Below are 23,104 nucleotides of genomic sequence, written 5' to 3'. Positions count from 1 at the left end.
AATATTTATTTCTTTCTGCTTCGGGGTTCCTTGTTCTGTTAAGGCCCTCTAAACTGGTCCCACAGTTGTGGGGGACATCATGTATGTCTGCTAAAATTATGTCTCTTAAAGAGTTTGTATTTCTTATGTCAGCTGTAATACAGGATTGTATTTGTTAAATGGATGTCAATAATTTTAAATTGTATGTTTTTTTAAATAGTTTTATATCAAAGTAAAAAGCTGTTTAACATTGTCAGTAGTGTGAAATTAAAAAGTAAACTACCTCTCTGAAGGTTTGCTTGTGCCAATACCATATCAGTTATTAGTTTCTGTGAATTTTTCACTGCTCATGTCAAAAGAAATCAATTACACTTACTAATACTTAAGCCTGTCCCCTACCCTGTCTCCTTCCTCCAAGGACATAAACACCTCCATTTTACTCTGGGGCTCAGCCTAAGGCAAGCTGTGAAGATTTGTGTCCAGGTTTAAATACTTGTGAAGTGTTAAGGCTCACAGGTACAAGTGTATAAAAAAAATTAATTAGTAAGCAGTTAAATGAAATTTTATGTTCACGCCTCACCTCTGATAGCTTCCTATACTCTTACCTATGGCTAAGTAAGTTGGAGTACAGTTTTGAGCGGCTCTTTATTGATGTCCTGATTCATGTAAGAGTTTGCATGGTGTTTTAACTTCTCATTGAACTTAGTGAGATATGTAGGAAAAGTAGGGATTAATTTAAGCATATGCTGTTCAGTTTGGAGTTTAAGCTCTCCTTAAGGTGGGTGACTTCTCTGTAGTCATCAGGAAGATGTCTGAAGAGGAGGAAACCTGTTCAGCTGAGGTGTTGGGGACAGGCTGAAATACTTAATGATGAGTAATTTACTCTAGGGAAAGCTCTTAGTAGCATGATTAAATGTTGACTACCATGAGATATTTTATGCTAATAAGTAGAGTGATGTTAACCAGTTGTTATGTGATATGCCAAACTGCTCTGGCATTCATGATGAGATGACTGATTGCAGTGGTACTATTAGATTGATTGGCTGTATTGCTGACTTAAAAAGTGAGCACTGCATTAAGGTGCACTGGATTATTACGAAGTGTTCTATCATAAGTGTAAGTTTTCAAGTTGTACGTGAAATATGTAGTTTTAGGCTGTTGAACAAAGAAAGTTAAGTATTTGTTTCAATGTTACACATTAAGTAGCTAATTATTTTGAAATTCTAACAGTTTTTTATGAGCTGCTGTGCTCAGCATATTTTAAAGTGCTCATTACACACAGGTCTAGATTTTTTTTAAAGAAAATAAACATATTTGAAATAAGACCTGTTTTCTAATCCTGCTGTCAGATGTAAAAATGCCTAGAATAAGCAGATTGTATTTCTTCATCTTGCTTTCCAATGCAGTGCCTCACAAAAAAGTGTGTGGCCTGAATGTGTGTGGGTTTTGTTTTTTCTTTTAATGGAGTTATGCAAGTTAACATAGCTTTTATTGTTGATTAATAGCTAAAATTATTGGGTGGGGGTAGGATGGGGAAGGGACTACTAGTGTGCATTCTTTTAGAGAAAGAAAATCTTAAGCTCTCTTCCATCACTTGGGTGCTTTCAGCTTTATGTTCTGCTCTGTCATTAGTTTATAGAAATGCTGGCATTCAGCTTGTCAAGAATTGGACATAACCGAGGAGCTGAAAAGAATGTAAACTCTTGTATAATGAAATATATAAAACTTTCTTGTCAGCCAAGGAGGAATAAGTGAAATAGTGTATTAGTGCGGTTTTTAAGTAGTTAGATTTTAGATTTGTTCTGTATGAAATGCTATTTCTCAAGTGTGCTGTATAAAGGAAATGTAGCTTCAGAATGCCTTCTATATTTTTTACTTCAGAACAAGCAAGGAAATGTCACAGAGAATGCTTGAGATGATAGAATAATACAGGCTAGCAGTGTATGGTGAACAGTAAAAGTATTCTACATATTACATCAAATAGTAAATGTTGTGGGCTGTTAGGAATCTGAGAGAGATCTTGTTTTACATTCATTGTAAAGGCTTTCCAGGAATTAATTCCAATACCAAACACTACTCAGTGAAGTCACATTGTTGATTACCTTTCATTATGAATGGACTATTTTGAGGTGGGTAGTTGTAGAAAATTTTGTAGTTACATATGGCTGTGTAAAATGAACATAAAAACTAGACAGAATAAGGGGATCTTGTCTTCAGAATGCAACCCTCATGAATGAAATGTAATTAAAACTGTCACCAGAACGTTTGATGTTAATTTTTTTTTTTTAATGTTAAAAGCTACTTGCCCAGTTAGTCATAGGCTAACCCTAATAAAACCCATTAAACTTTCTTTGGGTTTCAGATCTGTATTTGTGAATATATCTTTTATGCTACTGGTGGGAGTAAACCTATTGTTCCAACAGAAATTTGGTGAAAATCTCAGAAACCTAGAATTTGAGTTTCACTTGCTTTGTGCTAAAATACCGTCACCACTTTCTTTCCAAACTGAGATACAGAGAAGAAGCAAATTCCACTGTGTTTTGGCTGTTCATAAATATTTTTATAGAAGCTTCTTATTACTGAGACCTGAATTTTTTATGCTGATGCATATGCACAGTGAGTAGATCATTCCCACTTCCTTGAAACATATTATTAAGTTGTTTGAATGGCACAGTTTTGCCCAGCTGTTTTACACTTGGGTGAACAGTTAAAATGGATGTCAGTAGGTTTTGAGGTTTTTATTTGAACTCAAAGATAGTGACAGCATAGCTTGGGGTAGGCAGGGCACCTTTTCTACAGTTTGCTTTGCAAAATCATCTATGCATGCATGATAATCTACTTGTAAATCAGTTTACAGTATGCCTTACAGTATTTTTTTGTTTGTTTGCTTTAAGAGGCCATGATGTGAACTGCAGCAATATAGCAGCTGATTCCCGAGTGGTACAGTGTTTGTCTTCTGAATAAGGTAGGGATTTTGTTGGGGGGCTGGCACCTTGTGAGGGTAGTGAATTTAGCTGCTGGCTCCTTGGTGATGGTGGTTGCTACTTCCCAGAACTTCATTTTATTTCTAAGAAAACTGCAGATGTTCCCTTATGTGCATTCACAGGCACACCTTATGCCTATGCGTAATGTAATGAATTGTACCAGTGGGTTATGTGGTGCCCTGCAATTTTTCATACAGATTTTATCCATTATTTACCCATCCATTTTAGTGCCTTTTTTCTTAAATAAGCTACTGTATGTGCTGCGTCTAAGGCTATACTATAGTAGTGACTTGGCAGAGATTTTAAACACTTGCAAATGTAATTAAACTTCTCAAAAGTGTCAACTATAGATGGTTTTCTAGGGAAATTCTCAAGTGAGTCATGTACAGTATCACATAAGTAGAAGACTGAGTTCTGAGGACCTTATTCCCTAGGCTTATCTGATGGCTAGCAAGGAAGTCTAGATGTGATTAAAGAACTTGGCTATTGCTTCAGCATACAGAGAGTTACAAAAGTGGCTACGGTTAATATACCTCTACAAATTTGTTCTATCCAGTTTGGCCCTAGTTCAGTGAATATAACAGACAAAAGGTATCACCTCATCAGCCAAGAATTAATGCATTTTAGATAGAATAATGTACAAATTACACTACTGGGGCTAACTGATCCATGTTGCTGCTGTATAGGGCTGTTAGGGTAGGGAATGTTGACATGCTCCGGATCCTGTCTGAAGTAGGCTAGGTCAATAGGACTGCTTGCAAAAGTCACTGACTGCTGCAGTAGAAGAATTTGCATCAGTCTATAATGTTAGGCAGGTTTCAGAATTTTTCAGCAGCCCTCCTTGCAGCATAGTACAGGCTTTTTGGTTGCTGGCACAGCAGAATAGGGGAGTGATCCCACAGCAGTGAGACGTGAGTATAATCTGGCTGTGGTTGCATCATGTATTATTTAAAAGTTTTTCAACTGTTTGTTTTCCCTTCTGCACTACAGTTTGCTGTCCTCTCAATTGTAATGTTAAAAAATAGGCTGACTGAAATAATGCGAATTAAAGGTCTTCTCTCCTTCCCAAGGAAAGTAACATCAATACATATGCTTTGCATAATCTCTTGCTTCTCTTATTGTTTTCCAGGCCACTTACTAAGCATGCTGTATTGGCTTCTAAATGAAATCCAACAGTTTTCTCCTTCTGTAATTTAGGGGATAACATAGAGATTGATCTGCATATTCAGATTCTCAGCATATATGGGTTGGAATTTATGAAGGAGCGTAGGGATGTTAGGTTGATAATCTTTCAAATATTCAGTGTGAAATAATTTACTTGAAGTCATACAACAGTATCAGACTAGATACCATGTTTAGAATAAGCAAATTACTAGTGTAATGATAGGCTATTCTAGGTGATGCATCCAGTTGAGATGTAGAACTGGACCTGTGCTTCATATGGAGGAGCAGCCTTAAAGGCTGAGGGAGTCAAACAGAAGTTGTGGGACCTGGGCAAGATAATGCAGTGGGTGAGCATAGGGAATTTAATGGGAGCTGATAAAGAAAGGGGACTAGGAATTGGTTAGGAAGAAGCTTGGTTTTTGGAATATTTTGAATTTTGGGTGCTTGACTTGGTTTATTCTAGTATCATTAAATACAGAATTTGAATTACAGTGTTTGTCTTAGCAGTAGCTAATTGTCATGTTTCTTAATTCTAAATTACTTTCAAAATATCTACTGTATTATTAGGCAGGGATAAGTGGCTTTGAAGTTTCTTTTCTTTTTTTTTCTTGGGTGTCATCCAGTGTAGACAAAGGGGTTGAGATAAAAGGACAGAGCATCTGGGATTAGAGTGCACCGTAAGTAGCATCATGATTATTTCACACAGCTTCTGAACCTGTGACTAAGTTTTCTTTGGTCCCTTTCTGTATTTTAGAACATAAAGTAGTTTTTTGCAGATTTTGTTATTGAATCGCAGTTTCTGTAACATACTCTTGTTGACTGATTAAATTATTGGTGGATGTAATGGGTTGCTTTCATAGAAGAATGTGTTTTGTTTGCTTGTACAGTCTGAGACACACCATTTATGTTTGCTTTTGAATTTTTTATATGAACTGCAAAAGTACAGAGAGAAAGAATGGGAGTCGTGGTTTATCTTGGATTATCCAAACTTGCTGTGGAACATTGTTGCCAAAGGCTATTATGCTGAGAGATTATTATGTTTATGAAGTTGTTGTATTTTCTCAAACCACAATTCTTGTAAAAGGATAATTAACTTAAAGCTTGGGCTATTCTTTCCAGAATGTGCCAGTGCCAAAATATTTTCAAACAATACATAGTTATCATTTCAAAGATATCCTTTTAACTTGAAATACTAAATAGTGCAATAAGTTTTTAAAACATACTGCTGTCCTTCTAGTTTACTAAATGCTATTTTTAAGGTAAAAGCAAGCCATTTATCTCACATTAGAAATCAGATGTGAATGTGCTACTTCATATGAAGTCTTAAAGTTTATGTTCTTGCTCTAAATCAATATTTATGCTGTTGATTTTCTTATGCTGGGGGGACATATGCACAGAAGTCTTGCTGTTCGTAGCTGTTGTTGCTGAACACTTTAACAATGAGGTTTAGCAAATCACAAGCTTCCAAAGGTTTCATGCTGTGTGTTTATGTAAACTGTAATTTAATACTGAGTTGGATAATGCTTGAGCTGGAGTTTGTAAGGATGCTTGACATCCATAGTTGACTTTTTGAAAAACGATGGGAATGATTTCCATCAGTCAAGTGAAACAGCTTAAGTGTCAGGAGTTTAGTATTTGTTTGTACACTTTGGTGAAGTTTTACGTTTTTGTTTTTAAAGAAAACTCAAAAGTAAGTGGACTTTTTTAACAAAATCTGTACTGGCTAAATTATCAGTAATCCTGCTCCTAAACGTTTAGGAAATTTTGAAGCTGTATCTATGCAGAATTGTTGACACTTTTACTGCATTAAAAATGGCAGTTAGAAATAGCACAGTTAGAAATTGTAGAATGCCAACATGCTGCTTCTGTAAATCTAGATTTAATGAGCCTTATTAATCTCATTCTTGATGTTGCAACTGGAGTACTATGCTTTTGATAAAAATTTTTTCCCAGCTTTTAAACAGATGTCAGTATTTGCTTGAAATTATACTTTGCACACGTAACTAAATGTAGCTTTATATGAACTTACCTTTGCATAAAATACATTCAGAGAAAGCAGTTTCAGAGACTAGGTGTTCTGTAGGTTTTTGTACAACTGATACACAAGTTGATCTATTTTAGCAGAATACTGTAATATCTCTTTACATCACAATGAAGCTGTATTTTCGTGACCACTTTAAAATGGTCCAAGTATGACCTGCTTCCAAAATAGAAGAGTATGATTTCTCCTTAGGCTTCATGGTCCAGCCTTCCTGTTGTTGGCACAAGAAGATGAGTGCAGTGATTTGAACTGAAGCTTGTCTGGCTAATTATAAGATAGCCAGAGCAGGAAAAGACCATGTCTTTCAGATGCAGTCACCTTTAGATCACCTGAAGGTAACAGATAATAGCATTCTGAGAAAGAAGAGCACTGCAGTTAATTAAAAATATCTAATATGACTGCTTAATTCACAAAAATAAAACGTCACACTACCTGATAGCCAGGCATGTTTCCTATACACAGGAGGAAAAAATATGTCTTTGTTATAGATTGAATTTGTATTATCTCAGAAACATAGGCTTGGTTTTGAAAGAGGTGTTTTTGTTACCTCCTGTCAGTGCTAGTGGACATAATTCTAGTAGAGAATTACAATTTTTATAAAAGAACTACTTATATTGGGCATTTTTCTGTGACAACACATAAAAAAAAAGAAAAAATTGAGTGGAACACAGATATGTAAATATTAGTATTGAGTCATTTGGATTTCTCCGTGATTTCACAACAGCAGTAAGAAATTATTTATTTATTTACTTTTCAAGGAAGCAAGCAGGGCTTGGCAGGATAAGAGTTTATGGAGTAGCCCAGTATTTAATCTGCAATATATAGAGGGGCCTTTAGTGAGTGTTACACAGCTGTATTGTGTATCAATATTAACTGGTTTGGCGCTTTTTTTTTTTTACTTTTTAAAAGGTGTGTGGGCATCATAGTTATTCCCTTTACATAACTAATATAAAATGCTCTAATTAAAGTACATCGATATTATGTATAATGGGAATGATATATGAATAGAATACAACTGAGTTTCTTCTGTAAATGGGACTTTTTATATCTTTCTCCCTACATCCCAGTCATTCCTGTACCACATATAAATATGGCTGCTGGGACACAATTAATGTAGTGTGGTTTTTTAAATTGTGAAAGAGAATATTTAAGAGAAAGTCAAAACTTTTAGATGTTTAGCTTTAATCTTGAGTATGTGGTTAAAACAGCATTCACAATCCTTAGCTGTTTAGAAAACGGTCTGCCTGTAATGTTAAAATCTTTGACATAAAACGTGACTCTTATTAATATAAGCATCTGCTTATACAAGTAGAAAAAGCATCCATTCTATTTAACCTTTACCTTAATATTTTCTTTTCAGTATAAATACTTGTTACTGCTTATAAAATCATTGTGCTTTTTGTTATATTCTGCCTAGATTAGTGCTGTTCTCTGTGTGGAACAAATTTAAGGTGCGAAATGACTTGCAATTTGTCCTCACTATTAAATTCAGCATGATGGAAAGATTATTACATGAAACTTAAGTTCTTAAGGTTAACTTGTAGCTTTACTGACTGTGAGGGGTAGTTTTAAGACACCGTTGTTAACAGGAATTTTTAAATCTGTTCTTCCCAGAGACTTCCTATCTGTCCTGGTTGTTTGAAGACAACACTCTATGTTTCTCGGGTTGCACTGAATCAGTAGGAAAGTTGTGAAGTTAATTAGATATTATTAATAACATCTGGTTTTGCTATTCGTACTGCTGTCTTTTTCTGGATAAACTAAATAAGCAAGAACACCAAAATATTTTTGAATTTGAAAGAATCAGCTTTTGGTAATTGAAGATGTGATTTTAAAGGAATGACTTGGAAAATACATATAAATATTAATGGCATCCTTTAATAGCTTCTATTTATCTTGATATTGTTTAAAATGTTATTTAAAATATTATTATATTGGTTATATAGGTACATTTCTATGCAAAAACGTGCACACATGCTGCTCTGTCAACTTGTGTGACTGTTTTCGGTGGTGCTTTGAGGCCAGTGTTTGTCTGTTAACTCAAGGTGAAATGATAATCTTTGTGTTAGTCATCATAGATAAATTGCAACTTTTTGAGGATCCATCTTTATTTTTACAAGTAGCATGCATTACCTAGCTAGCACAGGCAGCAATAGCAATGGAGATGGAGGCATAGGCTCAAAGAGACTAGTCCTTTTTATAAAATTAAGACCTGCCACCTCTTTCAGAGTTGGTGGTGCAAAAACTGCTATTTATGAGACCACAAGTAAAATCCATCCTGCTTAAAACCAGTCACATTGGGTAACTGGGGGGGGGGGGGGGGGTGTGGGGTGTGTGTTCTTGTGTGTAGTAAAGCTTCAGAAAGGAGAAACAGCATGCTCAGGACCTGTCTGTGTCTATATTACCATGCCAGTAGGTAACGCATGATCATGTCCTTCTGCCTGTTTATTGTGTAGCTTTGGTAAAGATGGAACTTATTGCGTTAAGAGACTTAACTTGGATAATGCTGTGTATTTGAAACTAGGTAATTAATGGATGTTTTAATCCAACTAATAGCCAAAGCTCTTTGAACCAGTCAAGCACACTTGCAGATCTGTTTCCAAAGCATGTCAGTATCCAAAATTATAAGCTTGTTGAGCAGATTCATGAGATATTTGTGCATTTGGTAGAAATAAGTTGCACCATCTTAACTGTTTATTCAAGTTCTCACTGGTTGTTTATGGTGCAGTCCATACAGATAGATGCTCAACTGCATTTAACATGTAGTAACAGTTTTTTGAAATGTTTGATGGGTACATGGTCTTCTGAGCCATCTTTTCCCCTTGCCACATAGGCACCCTTGTATAGCCGTTAGATTGTAAGGGAATGGTGGGAGACTTTTTGACCAGGTGCCCTTTTTGCCTTTGAATTTATATGAGCAAAGCTCTGGACATGGTTGTAGAAAAGATTGTAATTTCACATGATTGAGCCTCCTATGCATGTACCTTTGGGCTCACTAGTTGTATTATCTCCAAGAATACAGTTCCTGTAGTAAAAGTAAACTACTTTTGGCACAGCCTGTCTTGAAAAATGTCTTAACTTCAAGGTCTTTCACCTTGCTTTTTCTTCCCTTGTCCCTTGTACTATTGCAGACAAAGATTTTAAACATAAAAATAAAAATGGATCTATTAGCATTGTGTGATGACTAAGTAAGATATAGCTGAAGGCCCATAAGAAGGTTTTTCCAAGTGGAATTTACTGACCAGTTGTACACTTTCCCCCTTCCAAGCCTGTGCTCATCAGCTGTGTGTTTGATGTCTCTACAGCTATGGGTTTGAAGGGTTATTAAGCAGTACAATATCAAACAATACCTCTGTAAGTATAAATGGCATGTAAAAACTCGTAACATATTCTCAGATTAAGGGAGAAAGTGCAAGGCACTTAAAATGTATGATAAGCATAAGACTCTTTTAATGTAGTTGAAATGAGTCTGCTCATTGCTGGTTCTTGGACAGAGAATATTTTCATTGCATGGGAACAGACAAAAGCAACAAGATAACTGTGCAATAAAATGGGGATGCCAGTTTAGACTGGTAGAGGTGTTCCTTCCAAGGAACTGTGGCTGGACTTACAGTTTTCATGTCTGTTACAGTGTGTGTAATGGTCAGCTGAAATTACATCTCTCTTGTGGTAGCTGCAGTATAAATATTAGGGTGGGAATTACCAACTGTTGTTTAGGATTTATAGTCTAAATGGATGAAACAGGCATACAAAATAACAAAAAAAATGGATTATTTGATTGTATATTGGCAGCAATCATGGTAGCAGGCTCCTTTATATGAACTAGGGATGAGCTGAACAAGGAAAATGGAATGAGGGAGATAGATGAGATGTGGTGAGAGGAGGAGGAGCAAGGAAGTGAGATGAAGATTGTAACGGACAGAAAAGGTCAAGCCAACATAGGAAAGACAGTCGGGGAGATGTTCAGAGAATCTTTCAAACATTCTGGAAACCAAAGGTCCTCGCCTTAGCTGCTTCTGGTCCTGTCACGTGGGTTGCTTTTTGGGCTTCATCTGACTGGCCTTGTCCCCTGGCAAGGATAATTTGTAGTATGGTGGTTGGAACTCATCACCCTACTGATTCACTAAACTCCAGAGTTGGTACAAAAGGGCCAGTTGGTATTTTCATGGTATTTCCCAGCTGAAGTTCCTGTGGCAGGAGGTGGAATGCTATAGGAAAGATGGGGGAAAAAATTTGAGGTAGACAGAAAAGGGAGGAACACCATGTCCAGCACTCATGCTTTATAAATCGTCAGATAAAACTGTTACCTGAACTGACTGCTTCTGGAAAACCTCCTCTTATACAGTACAGCGAGGGTTGTTTTTTTCCTTTATGGAATAGGTGAAACTCGTTTTCAAAGATTCTAGATCAAAAGTAACATTAATGAAACCTGAAAGTTTACACTTAAGACTTCATAGCGTTGTTACATAGCAAACATTTTGATTTTTCTATCCAAAGATGCACCTACTTTCAAACCTGTGTGTTCACAGGTTATTGCATGTTAATTTGCACTGTTCCGTGCTTTAAGGTACTCAGTAATCCTGTTATGTCAGTCTTGTATGTAATGCAGTGATACGCTAAAACGTAGTCCACGGCAGGAATATATTTTAACACCAAGTTCAAATGTAGTTTTTATTCTAATACTGCTTTTGAAAAGCTTTACATGTTGGAGAAAATGGCTGGGTTTTGTTTGTTTGGGTTTTTTAATGCCAACATTTATTCTTAGTCATAGGTTGCTTAAGGCTAGAGTGGAGGAACCTAGTCTTAGTCCTTTGTGTTCTGATAAGAAACTACAGCTCACCCATTTACTCTTAAACTGAAAGCAGTTAACTTCTACCTAAATAATTTATTCCACAATGTTTACTGGCCTTGATTTTTGGAGCTACTCAAGACATCAAAGCTCCACCAGTTTTCTTGTCAGTTTATTACAGACATTAATTGCTATGTATTTATTATATGCTTAATTATTTGGGGGGGTTTGTACTTAATGATTTAAAAAAAAAACCCACTTTTTTAATTCTCAAAGGTTCTATTGAGTTATCTCATGTTGAAGTGTAAACCTTTTTGTTTGTGTCCATTTGAGAATTTTTTTTTTTTATATAAGTACTTATCAAACTATGATGATGATGATGGCTTGACTTTGTGAATGAAGATTTGGGAAGGGCTTTACCCACGCTGGCAGTATCCCACATCTCTCAAATACTAAAGAGCACCTCAAAAGTCAGTACTGCATTTCTTCACAGAATAAAACATTATGCTGGGGTCTTGGGTGCCAGAGTGTTCAGCTAATAAAATATATATGACATAGCTCTCAGAAACTTCTTTTAAATTACTATATTTTGTTATGATAACTAGTAAAAACAAATCCTCTGTGGACAGTGGTGGTTCAGTTTAGCTGGTTTACACTTTTTGTGTATCATTCCCTGGCCTTTCCTGAGCAGCTGAAATGTGTTGTAGGGAGTGAGAAGATCTGTTATCTACTTTACAGGCATTTGATTATTAACAATGGTAACAAGCAGTTTCCCTTACTTAAAAATATTTGTTAAAATATTTAGCTGTCATGGTTTATCAAACCACGGGAAATCAAACACCACACAGCCACTTGCTTACTGCTCCCATGTCAGGGTGGGGGAGAGAATCGGGAGAGTAAAAGTGAGAAAACTCCTGGGTTGAGATAAGGCAGTTCAGTAGATGAAGCAAAAGCTTTTTGTGCAAGCAAAGCAAACCAAGGAATTCATTCACCACTTCCCATGGGCAGGCACATGTTTGGCCATCTTCAGGAGAGTCAGGCTCCATCGCACCTAGTGGTTACTTGGGAAGATGATCACTGTCACTCCAAATGTCACTTGCTTCTTCCCCCAACTTTATATGCTGAGCATGATGCCATATGGTGTGGAATGTCCCTTGGGTCAGTTGGGGTCAGCTGTACTGGCTGTGTCCCCTCCCAGCTTCTTGTGCACTCCCAGCTTGCTCTCTGGTGGGGTAGGATGAGAAGCAGAAAAGGCCTTGACTTTGTGTGAGCACTGCTCAGCAATAGGGAAAACATCCCTGTGTTACCAGCACTGTTTCCAGCACAAATTCTATAGATATTTTCATATAGAGCATTGAGAAAGGTCGTAGTAAGTCAACTTAAGTAATTGTTGAACTTAATTTTTAACTTGCAGTCATGTGTACCTGAAGTCTAGTTTAAAACGTGGAATCATGTAAATTAACACTAAATTTAAAACACAAATCTAGTTCTTAGAATTGAGTGAATTAGAATGGATTGTTTTCTTTCCATTCTTGTCTAAGTAGGTGCCAGCAAGCTTTATGGGCTTGTTATTTAAATGGGTTTTATGCCAAAACATTTTACGTGCCATGTTTTTAAAGAAATTGTGCTGTTTTGCTAGAGACCACAGAGTTTTCACCCATAAAATGCTCTAGCTGTAGAATCTGTGAATGATTGTTTTTTTGTATCATCTTTGGCCAGTTTTATAATACCCTGAAGCAGCAAACTGGCTGTTGAAACTCTGTAATGTAAGTTGTCTGTCCTCTCCTAGCAAATTGTTGGATTGGGGTGGTATTAATTTCTCTTATTGCACCTACTTTAAAATTAACCTGCAAGACCCATAGGTGGGCCTGAATCATAACTTTTTTAATGTTTCTGTTAAAATGCCTGAATCTGAGTTCTTCTGTGTTCTGTCCTTTCTTTGAGGCTTTCTGTGACTTTTCACTGACAGTAAGGTGTGATTGATTATTTAACTGCAGCACAGAATAGAGTAACTACAAAGGTGTATTTGGGGGTGTAGTTTCAAAAAGCATTTTTCTCTGTGGTGCTGTTCGTATAGACAGTGCCACCCCCCTTATATGTGCTTGGATGTTCATGCGGTGAACCTGATCAGGAAGCTGGTCCAGATTGAAAAATAGCTGAGCAAGGGAAATAATGATTATTTTTAGTCCACATAAGTTATGGGTGACATCCTGATGTTTGGAAGTGATGGGTAACTGAAAAAAATGTTTGTAGGAAGCTGAGATACCTGCATTTCAATTATAGGGTTTTCTTACTAGTATTTTTGTTTGTATTTTATTTCTCCATAGCAGTAAAGGATATTTTGCATACATTTAAGTAGAGATATATATTCTGGCTGGAGCAGGAGCATAACTAAAATGATCTCTGGTCAAGCTCTGCTAATGGAGGTGTGTGATCTGGATGCGGCTTGAAGTCCCAGCTGAGCAAAGCACATAGCTGTTTATAGCCTTGCTCCCCCTGCACATTCAGGCTTTCTCTCAGTTGTGCCAGCTCCATCACTAAGCCAGCAGGAAAGCAGCTCAGGAAGCTAAACTGGCTGAAATGTAGCTTTTCAAAAATATATTTTCTGCTGCTCTTGCCCCATGAGGCAGCTCTCCATGGAGACTGGTTAGGGCCAGATTTCACCTGTGGCCAGGAGCAGCAGGAGGGCCCATTGCTGTACCTCTGACTTGTGTAGCCTCCATACACCAGGAGTGTGGCATGCTGAAAGGTGGCTGCATCCATTTCTAAGCAGCTGTGTTGTCTTCCTGCTCTCTGTGCTTCCTGCCAGACCCTCCACATTGTCACTGCATTACCCCTGCCTGGTTTCAGCAATCGCCTCTACCCTCTGCTCCCCTGGCACCTTTGCAGTTCTCCATCGCCTTCTGCAAAGTGCTGCCAGACTGGAGGGAAAAGTAGCAGGGGTGGGGAAACATGCCTTGAGCTTGAGGACTTTGATTTGAGGAATGCTGGTTTAGATGTGGTGGCTGGCATATGGATAGGGACTTTTCATAAGAGACAATTTGTCTTCTCTAGCCAGTAAAGCATTTAATGTCAAGAATACTTCAGAATCTACAATTCATCTCATGAAGTTCTGCAGGACTTTCAGAGCATCAGTAGTACATTTATTTTGGTTTCTCGTTTGCAAGGCAAGTTTAATAATGAAAAATGTCACAGAAGAGCTACTCTGTATACCTTTTAAGCTAATGTATTCTACCAAGTGGTACTACTTCAATATCCATTAAATAGCATAGCTGGCACAGAATGAGAGTGTGATCTGTTGTTGATGAAAGAATATAATGTAATATTGAGAATTAATGTAGCATACCCCAGGAGCATACATGTTGGCTGGTGTGTGTGCCTTCCCCCGCAATGTATGTGTTTTCACTGTGGAGGTTCATCACAAAAAAAATAATTGTGTAGCTCTGAAGGGTAAATTTGGAAGCTTTAGTCCCAGGTAAAGATAAGACCCTGTTGTGGAATTGATACCATTTTCAAAGGGTGCTATGGTTTCTGCTTTGACATAGTCATGGCTAGTAATGGTAATAAAGTCTTGGCATCTTCAGCAGTCTCTAGAATTAATCCTTTATGAGAGAAAATGGGCTTTCAATATAGCCATCAGATGCTAGCAAAATCGATGGGCATGGACAAGCTTGTCCGTGCTAGCTATAAACCAAATCAGCTTGTTTTCTGTATACAGGAGTGTTTGAAGTTCTAGTATGGTATTTTAAACTACATCAGTCTCATTCATAATATCTAGAAGCTGCAGAAATTTGAAGCACAAAAGATTGGCTCATACAATAAAACAGAAACATTAAGCCAGTGTGAACCCGCATGTAGAGATTACTGCTGAATGCAGTTGGTAGAGAAACAAAAAATCTGTATGAAGTCTTTGAGGGCTCAGTATTTCAGGTGATATTTGACACTGTACAGTGCTCAGAATTCCCCATAGCCAAGCAGAGGTGGAGGTGTGTGGGGTTTGTCTGAGGCTGAAATGTTACCATCCCAGCACCAGGAAAGTTCAACATGCTTCTTAGGCTTTTGATTTAGGATTTAATTTTTTTCTTTTAAACTGAATTGTATCACTGTTTTGCTCATTCATGGGGAATTAGAGCCGAGTCTTCATACTTCCTTACAAATCCCAGTCTTGGATGTGACTGCTGTGTGAGATCATGTGCTGCACATACTCAGGCATCATATTTATTGATTAGAGAATATGTGTGTATTATCAACACAAGAATTCAGAACAGTTTTTTATCCATAAAGATTATCTGCTACTTAAAATAACAAGTGATAATTTCAGTACAATAAGGTTAATACGATTTTTCTGTGTAGTTGAAGGTACCAGTGCTTACAAATATCATGTGACACACAAAGTCAACAGTTTAATCCTGAAAACCTTTTGACAGAAACTATTTTCTAAATGACACCTGGTCAAACTTTATTAATAGAAGGAATATATATGTAATAGAAGGAATATGTAATAGAAGGAATCTTATGGAAGGACTTGTTTAAATAAAAGTAAATGTGACTTTTTTGGTGAGAGAAGCTTCATTTTATTGTAAACTTCTGTTCTTCAAAAGGGCACCTTCACTGTACGTACAGTCTTTCAAACTACAAATTTGGGACAGTAAAATGCTTGAAGAAGAAGCTTCACTAATGTCTTGGAAGAGTTCAGTCTTACAAAAAAAAATAATCAGGCTTTTGGATTCTTTTCTCTCCATTTCACCCCGGCCATACTCTTACAGTTAGTAAAGATACAGTTGGTAATAGTGATTTAGAAAGGTGTCCCAAGGGAAAAAAAGGAAAAAAAAGAAATTATGTAAGTAGTAGCAAATCATGTGGTCCACAACTCACGGTATTGAGGAATTTTTAAATGTGGCTGGGCTTGCAAGCCATATTTGCATTCTTATGTTACAGTCCATTATTTTGAAAAGTAAGAGCAAATGGTTACTCAAGCTAATTTTATAATGAAACCCATGGTTCTGGGACAATTATTTTACAATACTACTTACAAATAGAATTAGTTTATCTTTTTAGGAAGGGTGGTTCAAAGTTCAGTGCAAGATCCTATAGAAGGGCAAGGTGGTATATGTTTCTCTGATCTCTTACAATGCTTGACACATTCTGTGACATTTTATTTGGTTGTGCACTTGTGTCTAATTGTTTGACAAGCAGCAAGACTTGTGGCCAAGTGGTTTAGCCAGGATCTTTTGTGAGTGGCACAGGACAAGAAAAAAAACCTCTGGGGTCCTTACTGACTGGTGATGCCAAACTATTTTCTTTAATATCTTTTAACTGTCATCAGGTGTTGTGGTGTGGTTTTCTCAATCTTCAGCTTCCATAAATCTCAGGAGGGACAGCTGTTCATTCATTGTTTTTCCTTTTCTTACATTTTTATTTTTCTTTATATGTGTCAATACCCTCTTTTGAGGATGCACTAACAGGGAGAAGAACTGTATATGCAGTGTGATGCAGCCTCAGTACTATTCTCCTTTTGTTAGGCTGGAGGCTGTTCCACTGGCAAGTGGTCCATGCTGTGGTCTGATCAGAGGAGGAGCCTTGCCACTGGAAGCACTGCTGTGGCAAAGATGCTCTTCCTTAATAGGACAAGCTGAGCTTTAATCTTTGTTCTACTGCTTATTCTGGTGTGTAGACACTGACACATACATGGACAAATACAGTGTTTCCATTCATGTTGAATAAGGGGTAAAACTTAAACAGGGGAAGTTTAGATTGGATATAAGGAGGAAGTATTTTACTGTGAAGGTGGTGAGGCACTGGAATGGGTTGCCCAGGGAAGTTGTGAATGCTCCATCACTGGTGGTGTTCAAGGCTGGGTTGGACAGAGCCTTGGGTGACATGTTTTAGTGTGAGGTGTCCCTGCCCATGGCAGGGGGGTTGGAACTAGATGATCTTAAGGTCCTTTCCAACCCTAACTATTCTATGATTCTATTCTAGCCTTCTAATGCTACTTTTACAGGTCTTTATTTAGGAAGAGATCTATACAAATCGGACAATTAATTATGGATCCTGCAGAAAGGTATGTTTATTCTTTGCTAAATGAAAAGGCTCTGTGGTGATAACATTGGGCAGCAGTTGTCTAATGAAGTATAATAGTCATCCAGCAGAATAAAGCTCTGTAGGACTCTATATTGAGAGCTCCAGGTTGCTACAGAAATTTCTGTAGTGTTTCAGCAGTATTCAAGAAAGAAGCATTTTATAAGCCGCAAAAAGGAGCTTTTAAAAAAGACTGAAATACAGTAGAAGGAAATGAAGCTTTTAGCTGTGTTAGTTGTAAAGCACTAAGAATAAAGATTTGTTGTTTAATGGAGCTTTGCTCTCCAGTGTACAGGTAGATCAAACTACAGTTTTTGGGAACTTCCATTTCAAACAGGAAAATACTTTTCAGGTCATGGATCAGCTAGACTAACAGGGAGCATGTTAAATCACTAACAAAAGAGTACTCAAAACTAAAGAGAATGTTTTAGTTATTTAATTATATAGAAGTTGACTGTAAGAGATTCAGCAGTGAAAAGAAAGTGGATGTACAAACATGATTATACTTGGGTTTTACTTAAATCTGCTGGGCAGATCTTAATAATCAGAATTTTAATCTGTTGGTGTAGCCCAAAGCATAGACAGGTGTCTACACAGTCAGGTTACCATGGTTTAACAAATCAGACATGTTAACTGAATGTGCTTATGCTCTTTTGTATTGCAAATGCAAAGGAGAAAAAAAAGCAAACCTAAATCTGCTTTTTGGCAGATGCAGTTCAGTGGTGACAAAAGGTACCCTAGGGTTGTGGATCTGATGTCTCATTAGCTGCTGGTGAAGAGTCTACATAGTCTTGATTTAGAGGAGTAACTAGACATTGTTAATCTTTACCTTTCATACAATGAATTGGAGTCACAGGGGACGTAGAGTTAAATAATTGTTAGAATTTCTCCTTAAAGTAGGAACTAAAAATGGACAAGAAGCATTTGCGGAGGCAACAGAACTAGGAAATTCAGGAGTCTTTCAAATGTGCCTTAGAGAGTTCTTTGCAGAACAGGGAGAAATGGTAAACACAGGAAGCAATTTTTAAAAGAACACAGATTTAATGATATCTTGGGAGGATGGGATTGTCAGTTTTCTAAGAAGCAAAAACCATGAATAAAAGCTAGGTGTTCAGGTAAGGCCAGGTTCCTTGTATCCAAGTGCTAAGAACTTGCTGATAGTGAAAGAGGAACCAAATGACAGATGGAAGAAAGGCACTTCTTGAAAATAGATACTGAAACTGTATTTATCTTCTTATTTATTTTTGTAAAACATGCTGGCGTGGTCTTGGTTTTGATAACATCTTCCTGAATCTGTTTAACATTTTGGTAAGAAGGACCTTGCAGGATTTTTTCAGTGTTGTTTCTGTTCATCTGTTAGAAGACTGGGTATTAGACATATCAAAAACATAACGCAAAACTTTTCCTGAAATGTTTGAATAAACAGTCTTTCAGAGAATAAAATACTACAGAATATAAACTCAATGCCTTTTACTCAATTACAAATTTTGGCACTTTGCTGGCTTTGAAGACTTGGCAAAAGCTGTGGGCTTCAAGGTTTAGAAGGCATTTGTGGTTAAACATTGGGGAGCTGACTCACTAGTTAAACTGACTCAAGCCAGGCATCCTTTTTGAGAATTAAACTACATTCTCTCTTCCTCTTAGGCCCCATTACTTGACTTACTTCTTGTAGCCTTCTGCTTTATTTTCCCATCTCCTTGCCTTTCTCCTTGATCCTGTATTCAAAAAGCCTTTCCATAACACCCATGTTTAAAACTTCAATCCTGTTTTTGCTGTTTAATGTGTAAAAATAATGCTTTTCGTGTATGTTGTTCTTGAGAGGACATTTTAAAAGAAATCTGGAATTTCCAAGAATAAAATAATTTAGAAGTGCTTGCGTGTTTAACCTAATGTCATGGTTTGGAGTTTGATGTTCTGGCTGTTTCTTTTAAAAGGATGTAGTTAATCTGGCAGTCATTCACAGAAAACAATATGGTGGTGTGGATCTGGAGAAGTTGTTTTAGTAAGAAATTGAAAAATATTTGCATATGTGTAAGTTGTTTTAAAAATAATACCAAGTAAAATATAAGTCTTGTTTCTCTGGAAGTTTAGAGCAAGAGGCTTGGGTTTTGGAGAGTGATTAAAGAGTAGAAACAAGGAACATTGTCCCACATCCTCAGAAGGATTAATGGGGATAGTGGAGCAGAGTGTGTGCTTCTGTTCAAGATGCATATTCATTAAAGACCTAGAGGTTTTGAAGTGTGCTGAGGTGATGATTTCAAACTTCCATTTAATGCTGTGTGTGTATATATATATATGTATATGTGCACACATATTGATAAACTGTTCTATTCAACCTAGTACCTGGATGAAATGTGTGATTACCTTCTGTATCACATTAAGATAGGCCAAAATATGGGGCTGCTTCACTTCAGGATAAGGGATTGTGAGTCTTAGAATTAAATGCTAATGGGAAGTGGAGAGGTCTAGGATCAGATTCACATAAATCAGTCTTATATGCCATGAAGTATTTAAGAGTTGGCACAACATCACTGCCTGCTGCAGTTTTCTCTGCTTGTCTAACTCAGCTGTTTGAGTTGGTCTTTAATCTTCAGTTCTACTGTAATTGTGGCAAATAAAAGCCTTTCAGTTAGAATGAGCATGTGTTTTTAAGGAATTACGGATGAAGTGTTCCAACAAATGTTTAACTAGCTTACCTAAATTTGAGCATTTTGCTAAAATGATCACTTTTAAGGAAGACTGTAGAGAATTAAATTAATGCTAACATGCCATTTTGAAATTTTACATAATGACTCTTGAAGATCAGTTGCCAATCCTCAATTTAAACAAATCAACAAGGCTCCTCATTTGCTTTTCTTTATGTTTTGTTTTTTTTTTTCCTCTGCTTTTTAAAATGGTATTGGGTATTATATTGCACTAAGGCAGAGTGAGGTGTGGAGGGGGAAGTTGGTGTTCACTTTGAATCGAAATGTACTGTTACATATACAGCAAAACAGATCGAGTTGTGAGGATCTGGGTGTTCAAAGGGACGAGTGAGAAAAGAAAACCTCCTGTGAGTCTGAGAAGCAGGCAGTTGGCAGCGGCACGAGGTGCCGGCAGAGGAATGTTGCTGAGAGGGCGAGTTCCTGGTGTGATCCTGCATCAGCCTCCTCGCCGAGCGTTCAAAGCGGGCTCTGAGGGCGGTGTGCCGAAGTGGCAAGCTTGTGTGCTGGAGCTTGTGTGTGGTTGCTGTAATTTTGTTTTCGCAGGAGCCAGAAGGCTTTTCAGTTTAGCTTGAGTCTTGCCAGGTTTGTTTTTTGTTGTTGTTTGGGGTGTTTTTTCCCCTTTGGAAAGGGCTGAAGAGAGAAAAGGAGCATACATTTATTACTTTATTTTAAACATAAGTCTGACAACATGCTCATTTAATAAAAATCTTGAGGTAAAACTCCACCTGTTAGCATAAGCAAAGTTATAAACTGGATTCTGCAACTTCACCTCTACCATTCATAGTTTGTTTTCCATAATTGCAGCCAGCGGCACCAAACTCTTTCTCAGCATGTTTAGTTTCTCCTTGGATCTCCTTCACTGTTTTTAACTCTGTTATGGTTTGTTAGTACTGCTGCTTTTTCATCCTTGTAGTACTTAGGTACCTTCAATATTAATTTTCTTAGTAATCATTGCCAAGTGGATGAAGGGTAAGGATTATGTCTGACCTTAGTTCAGCTTGTTTTACTGTTAAAACACCATCACCCCAACATACATTTGCTGTTTGGGGGTGAATTGGAATTGCTACATCACCATTTCTCAGACTGTGCAAGACAAGGGCCTTCCAGGATACCTGGAAGAAGAGGAGTTGATTTGAAGGATGGTGGCATGTTTGGGCAGGCAAGGAGAACATTTTGTGCCCCTTTTGCTCTATTTCTCAGGGTTTCTTCCTGTTCTGCTGAACACTTGTATCCCTTTAATGCCCTGTGTTTCCACAGGAGAACATTCCAGCTCTGGCACTTCTTACATGTGTTCAGTCTCCAAACATTAGTAAATTAGTCAGCCTTTGCTGATGTACAGAAATCTCTTACTTTTTTCCCAAGTAATTATAAAGTGAAGAGGTCCTTTTTGTGACCGTTGGGGGAATGAGGTTCTTGGAGCTGACCACGCTCAGTAATTGCTAGTTCAGGGCAATGTCTTATTTCGGTGCTACATCTCTTATGTGCATGTGAGCTCTGGTACGTGGGAGTCCCGTGTTCCAGAAACCTAAGTTTTGTTTTCCAATTGAAAGAACTTGGCTTTGTGGTAGTGAAGATAGCTAGCCAAAATAAATAGAAGGTCGAAGTATGGGCTATTTTAAGTCCTAAGTAGGATACCAGGATTCTTAAATCATGTAGAATTTGCCACCATGGATTACATCATGACTCTGAAGACACAGGATTTGCCACATCAGATAGATAGGTTATCCATTTTATCCGTCGTATTAGCCAGTTATGAAGCAGGCAGTATTTGGCTACCAGAAAAGCTCAAAGGGCTGACTGCAGTACCATTTCAGCTTTCTTCACCTATTTTCTGGAAGGAATAACATGGCAATAAACCAATCATTATTTTACTCAGTAACATTTTTTCTTATGTGGTAAGTTGGTTTCTCTGTTTATTAGTCTGTTTGCTGTCTCAAATGCCTGTAGGATTTCCACTTGCATCCTAAATTTGTTATGTGCGAAAAAATCAAACTGCTTTGCTTTACTGACAGCTGTGGTTAAGGAGCAGAGGATGTGTAATGTGTTACTTAGAAATTGAATATGTGTAACCTGAAATGCTCAGATTTACACTCTCAGTTTGTACTTAATATCTAAGGTGACAGTATCCAGGTGAAATTCCATGCTGTAGAATAACCATTAGCACCAATAGTGCTCAAAAACCCTTCAGGTGAGAAAATGACTTACCATAATGCATCTGTAGGGATTTGGCTGTGCTTTCTTCAAGTATTTTCGATTGTGAGGGTTTAAAAGAGGAGAAAGATGTACTGGAATGAGCTTCAGGGAGGGACAGTTCTATGCTGTGTGGCTCATCATAGGGCAAACAGAAAAACAAAACAGAAGTTGAGTGGAGTTGCTAGTCTTTGAAGGAACTGAGTATGTAAGCTTCAGGTTCTGTCATAAGAAGATTTCAGACCGGTAAAGGTAATGTAAACTTTGCCATTGTTTGGGGTAAATTTTTAAATAAGGACTTAATCCACAGTTCATGCAGTATTGCTTAAAGTATGTTTTTCCTTTGACTTATTATTTCCTCAATATTCTTCATGAAGGATCTAGAAGAAGAGGCTGCTTCATAAATTGCATCCCATCGTTGCTGCTTGTTCTTTTGCAGGGTGAAGGTTGGCTGTTAAACAAACTTAAATACACCAGTTGTAATAAAATATCGAGCAATACTTACCATGCTATGTAAGGGTGGGAATGATGAAACTTGAAAAGTATAACATCTGAAATAATTTTATGTTTAGTATTATTCTGTAAAGAGTTTATAAGGAAAAATAGGTCCTTAAGGGAAAAACGAGGGACAGGAAGAGAGATCAAAAGTAAGTTGTGGAGTGGTTTTTATCTGTTTGACAGCAGTTTTGTTTCCATATAATCAAAGCCATAAAAAAGATTAAATACAACTTCTGCTTTAAAAGAAATCAGTTTTGAGACATCAGTAACATTCCTATAAGAAGCCATTCATCCAACTCTAATGAAATTAGATTTCTTGTTTTGCATAGGTCACCTCTGTCACCAAGTCTTTTGTCTGTGATTAGTCTTGCAGCATGTGCTGGCAGCTGATGGTTGCAGTAATACTGTTGCGGATGCTTCATGTCTGAATACCTATATAAATGTAAACATCCAAACACTTGGAGGCCACGAATGTTGAACTTTGAGAGAAAAGTATCAAAGATAATTTTTCCTATTTCAATGTGTTCAGTTGTCTAGCAGTTTGTCTGTGATGTCTACTGCTAGTGTCTAAGTCAGATGCAATGTAGACAGCCAAAATTTGGACTTGGTTTCTCATACGCAAAATGGAAGGAGGTCAGTGTCTGTGGAGTGAAGGCATTGAAGTAACCTAAAATGC

The 23,104-nt window shown here is 37.3% G+C and overlaps 1 protein-coding gene across 1 annotated transcript in view; it reads left to right on the top strand.

Annotated features, from left to right (window-relative positions):
- Positions 1-684: 684 nt before the first annotated feature.
- The window catches only part of FRS2 (fibroblast growth factor receptor substrate 2), a 46,872-nt gene continuing 24,452 nt past the window's right edge, over positions 685-23,104 (top strand). Inside the window, exon 1 of the mRNA XM_061467116.1 lies at positions 685-2,944. The gene's annotated coding sequence lies outside the window, so the exon portion shown is untranslated. The remainder of the gene's footprint in view (positions 2,945-23,104) is intronic.

This window comes from Pezoporus flaviventris, unplaced genomic scaffold (genome assembly GCF_033815535.1).
Source record: "Pezoporus flaviventris isolate CSIRO_AGI_PZ_B2104156 unplaced genomic scaffold, CSIRO_AGI_Pfla_v1 ptg000045l, whole genome shotgun sequence".
Lineage (NCBI taxonomy): Eukaryota > Metazoa > Chordata > Aves > Psittaciformes > Psittacidae > Pezoporus > Pezoporus flaviventris.
The sequence above is the reverse complement of the archived record's forward strand: the minus strand, read 5'-3'. Positions and strand labels throughout refer to the sequence as shown.